At 46.9% G+C, this 5,136-nt stretch overlaps 1 pseudogene; it reads right to left on the bottom strand.

Annotated features, from left to right (window-relative positions):
- Window positions 1-688: 688 nt before the first annotated feature.
- LOC101140448 (glutamine synthetase-like) lies at window positions 689-1,721 on the bottom strand (annotated as a pseudogene).
- Window positions 1,722-5,136: the final 3,415 nt, after the last annotated feature.

Genomic DNA, 5,136 nt, shown 5'->3' on the forward strand with positions numbered 1-5,136 from the left:
ATACAACCAAAGGAGACACAGGATGAGTAGCTTCTATCTGCCCTCAGGTCATTGTGTTGTTTGCCTGAGTCTAGCTGTGTCCAGGGTTTTTATGGGCTTCAGAGTGGAGAAAGTGCATGCTGATTGGTTCCATGGGTGGCCTTGGGCAGCTGAAAAAGCACCATAAGTTCTCATTCTGGTCTGCAGAACTAGCAGCCTGGCCCCCATGCTTCAGGCCTTCTCTGGCTTGAAGGTGGGGCTTCACCAGGGAACCAACCCTTTCCCTCCAGGAGCCTGTCTGCCTCCTACCGCCATCAACCTGCCAAGCAAGGCAACCATGGCGTCCAGGCTGTTTGTGCTGAGGGGTGCCTGCAGACTCAAGTGGAGCTTCCCTCACCCCCATTGGCCTCCCTCCTGTGCTCACAGGTGCCCATAGTCCAGAGGGGTCCAAGGCTGCAGGAGCCTGGTATGTCAGCACTGTCCCAAGTGTGCACACACCCAGTCAGGTCGCAACTGTGCCTGGGCTCAGCATCAACTTTGCTCCAAAATCGGAGTGGGCACCAGGAGCCAGGAAAGGCCAGGTAGCAGAAGCAGTCTGGGGGAAGGGGGGGCTTCCCAGGTTCTCGAGAGCACAGGGGTGCCTGGGTCCTCAGCTGTGGCTGGGAGGCTACAGCTGCACCTGGAAGAGTGGAGCTCCTATCCCTCCAACTCAGGAGTGGGCAGAGATCCCACCTGTTTTTGGCTCCTGCCTGCTCCATGGAGCACAGAGCCCAGGTGGTGCTTCCCCAACTGCAGCTGGCATCATGGCAGCATCTGCTCCAGATGGGTCACTTCTGCCATCAGTTTCATGGAATTCAGTTAGGAACGAGACATTTTCCAGGCCCCTCTTGGAATCATAGGCACAGATGTGGTATTGGTGCCGCTTGCTTATTTTCTCGATGGCCTCCTTAATGTACTTCACACCTTTCTCCTCCCACGTGGCCTTGGTGCTGAAGTTAGTGTGGCAGCCTGCATCATTCCAGGTCCCAGGAATGGGCTTGGGATGAAAGGTTGCTGCTATCACTCCAAAGTCGTCACATACATGATGCAAGATGAAACGGGAGATGATCTTCCATGCTGATTCCTTCACAGGATCCAATTTGGAATTCCCACTGGGCAGGCATCACCTCAACATTAGTCCCTATGATCTTAATTCCAGCATACAAGCAGGCTTGGTAATCAGCCTCCAAGACATTCCTCTTATAGGCTTTGTCTGCTCCCACAGCACCGTGATATGGACCCCGTGGCCCAAAAAAGCAATTGGAAGGCCAACCGAAGGGCTGCCCATCTCTACCCATGAGTGTATATTTCTGCTGTATGCCAAGCCAGAGATGCTGGTTGCTCACCATGTCCATTATCCGCCTCAAATTGGTCTCTGCAGGCTTTCGATTGTACTTGAAAACTTCACAGAACACCAGCTTGTTAGAGTCCTTGTGGAAGGGGTCCCAAAACATGACAGCAGGCACCATACACATGTCAGTGTTGGAGCTTTCAGACTGTAAAGTACCAGAGCTATCAAAATTCCACTCAGGCAACTCTTCCATACACTTCGGCTCACTGTCCAGGGTATGGGTCTTGCAGCACAGTTGTTCTGCAGTCACAATTATCCGGATACACATGGCCTGAACCTTCTCACCCTGAGGCAGAGACATGTACGCCTGCCTGATGCTTTTGTTAAAGCAGGAACTTGCTGAAGCGGTCATGGTGGAAAGGTGGTCTTTGGGCCGAGCAGGCCGGTAAAGGTGGGGAGAGAAAAGAGGGGGGCCGCTGTGATGCTTAGACCTCCGCTTGTCTCCCATTCTTGGCTCTGCCCCCATAGATTGAAAATCATCTCTAGATTACTTATGATATCTAATACAATGTAAATTTTATGTAAATACTTCTTATATTGCCTTGGGAATAATGACAAGAAAAAAATCTGTACATGTTCAATACAGACACCTTTTTTTCCCAAATATTTTTTTACTCTTGGTTGCTTAAATCCAAGGATGCCAAACTCATGGACAGGAAGAGTTGATGGTATTTACAACAATCCACAGCTTTACAAAGTAATGAAATGCTAACGCATGCGGCGATCTGGATTAAACTCAAAAGCATTATGTAAGTGAAAGGAATCAGACATAAATGGTACATAGTTTTATGCGCGTCCGTGTGAAGAGACCACCAAACAGGATTTGTGTGAGCAATAAAGCTGTTTATTTCACCTGGGTGCAGGCAGGCTGAGTCCAAAAAGAGAGTCAGTGAAGGGAGATAGGGGTGGGGCTGTTTTATAAGATTTGGGTAGGTAAAGGAAAATTACAGTCAAAGGGGGGTTTTTCTTTGGCGGGCAGGAGTGGGGGTCACAACGTGCTCAGTAGGGGAGCTTTTGAGCCAGGATGAGCCAGGAGAAGGAATTTCACAAGATAATGTCATCAGCTAAGGCAGGAACAGGCCATTTTCATTTCTTCTATGGTGGAATGTCATCAGTTAAGGCAGGAACCGGCCATCTGGATGTGTATGTGCAGGTCACAGGGGATATGATGGCTTAGCTTGGGCTCAGAGGCCTGACATTCCTGTCTTCTTATATTAATAAGAAAAATAAAATGAAATAGTGGTAAAGTGTTGGGGTGGCAAAAATTTGGGGGGATGGTTTGGAGAGATAATGGGTGATGTTTCTCAGGGCTGTTTCGAGCAGGATTAGGGGCAGCGTGGGAGCCTAGAGTGGGAGAGATTAAGCTGAAGGAAGATTTTGTGGTAAGGGGTGATATTGTGGGACTGTTAGAAGAAACATTTGTCATTTAGAATGATTGGTGATGGCCTGGATACGGTTTTGTATGAATTGAAAAACAGAATAAGAGAAGGAGAAAAACAGGTATTAAAGGTCTGAGAATTGGGAGGACCTAGGACATTTAATTAGGGAGTGCCTAAGGAGGTTCAGCATAGTCCTGCCAGCAAAGATTATTTATTTACTTTAAGAGTTAAGAGTGGCAGTTTGGGGACAGCACCAGGAGATATCAGCTGTGATGGCTTGGAGAAACAGTGTAAACTGGCAGTGTAAACAAGAACAGGGCATGTTTGAGTAGTTGAGAACGGTGAATAGGAGTATGACTAGACAGAAGATAGTAGGGATGACAAGTTTTTTGGGGCACAGTCCAAGTTGGTCTGGTGTCTGGAATGAGACTGGGGCCTAATAAAAAGGAGCGTCCATACAGGAGCTCAAATGGTCTGTACCCTATAGCATTCCAAGGACAGGCCTGAATTCTGAGAAGGGAAAGTGGTAAAAGTATTGTCTAGTCCTTTTTAAGTTGGCGGCTGAACTTGGTGAGGTGTGTTTTTAAAAGATCTTTAGTCCGTTCTACTTTTCCTGAAGACTGAGGACTGTAACGGATATAAAGATTTCACTGAATACTAAGAGCCTAAAAAACTGTTTGGCTGATTTGACTAATAAAGGCTGATCTGTTATCAGACTGTATAGAGGTGGGAAGGCTCAACTGAGGAATTATGTCTGACAGAAGGGAAGAAATGACTGCGGTGGCATTCTCAGACCTTGTAGGAAAGGCCTCTACCTATCCAGTGAAAGTGTCTACCTAGACTAAAAGGAATTTTAGTTATCTGACTCAGGGCATGTTGAGTAAAGCTAATTTGCCAGTCCTGGGTGGGGGCAAATCTTTGAGCTTGATGTATAGGGAAGGGAGGAGGCCTGAATAATCCCTGAGAAGTAGTAGAATAGCAGATGGAACACTGAGAAGTTATTTCCTCGAGGATAGATTTCCACGATGGAAAGGAAATGAGAGGTTTTAAGAGGCGGACTAGTGGCTTGTACTATAGCATGGCCTGCCTTTGCTGGTGTGTGGTGATTAGGCCTGGTGGAACTGCCATCAATAAACTAAGTGTGATCAGGGTGAGGAATAGGAAAGAAGGAAATATGGGGAAATGGGGTGAATGTCAGGTGGATCAGAGAGATACAGTCATAGGGGTCAGGTGTGGTATCAGGAATAATGTGGGAGGCCAGATTGAAGTCTGGGCCAGGAACAATGGTAATTGTGGGAGACTTAACAAAGAGTGAGTACAGCTGAAGGAGCCAGGGAGCAGAAAGTATATGTGTCAGGTGTGAGGAAGAAAATAGATTTTGGAAGTTATGAGAACTGTAGAGAGTGAATTGAGCATAGTTTGTGATTTTAAGGGCCTCTAAAGAATTAGGGTGGCAGCAGCCACTGCACAGAGACATGATGGCCAGCCTAAAACAGTAAGGTCAAGTTGTTTGGACAAAAAGGCTACAGGACGCGATCCTGGTCCTTTTGTAAGAATTCTGACTGCACAGCCCTGCACTTCAGCTGTGTGTAATGAAAAGGGTTGAGATGAGTCAGGGAGAGCTAGGGTGGGGGCATTCTCTAAAGCTGTCTTCAAGGAACGGAAAGAGGAGTGGGGAAAAGATTTAGGATCTATGGGGTTAGCTAGGTTTCTTTTTGTGAGTTTATATAATGGTTTTGTTAGGATGGCAAAACCCAGGTATCTAAAGTCAAAAGTATCTAACCATGCCTAGGAAGGAAAGGAGTTGTTGTTTTGTAGAAGGTGTTGGGGGTTTGAGAGATCAGCTGGACATGATCGGCAGGGAGAGCACGTGTGTTTTTATGAGAATTATGCCGAGATAGGTAACAGATGAGGAAGAAATCTGGGCTTGACTGAAGTAATGGGGGCTGTCTGTGAAGCCTTGCGGCAGTACAGCCCAGGTAATTTGCTGAGCCTGGTGGGTGTCAGGGTCAGTCCAAGTGAAAGCCAAGAGAGGCTGGGATGAAGGGTGCAAAGGAATAGTAAAGAAAGCATGTTTGAGATCTAGAACAGAATAATGGGTTGTGGAGGGAGGTATTGAGGATAGGAGAGTATATGGGTTTGGCATCACGGGGTGGATAGGCAAAACAATTTTGTTGATAAGGTGCAGATCTTGAACAAATCTGTAAGGCTTGTCTGGTTCTAGACAGTTAAAATGGGTGAATTGTAAGGAGAGTTTATAGGCTTTAAAAGGCCGTGCTGTAGCAGATAAGTGATAACAGGCTTTAATCCTTTCAAAGCATGCTGTGGGGTGGGATATTGGCATTGAGCGGGGTAAGGGTGATTAGGTTTTAATGAGATGGTAAGGGG

Source organism: Gorilla gorilla, chromosome 11 (assembly GCF_029281585.2).
Source record: "Gorilla gorilla gorilla isolate KB3781 chromosome 11, NHGRI_mGorGor1-v2.1_pri, whole genome shotgun sequence".
Lineage (NCBI taxonomy): Eukaryota > Metazoa > Chordata > Mammalia > Primates > Hominidae > Gorilla > Gorilla gorilla.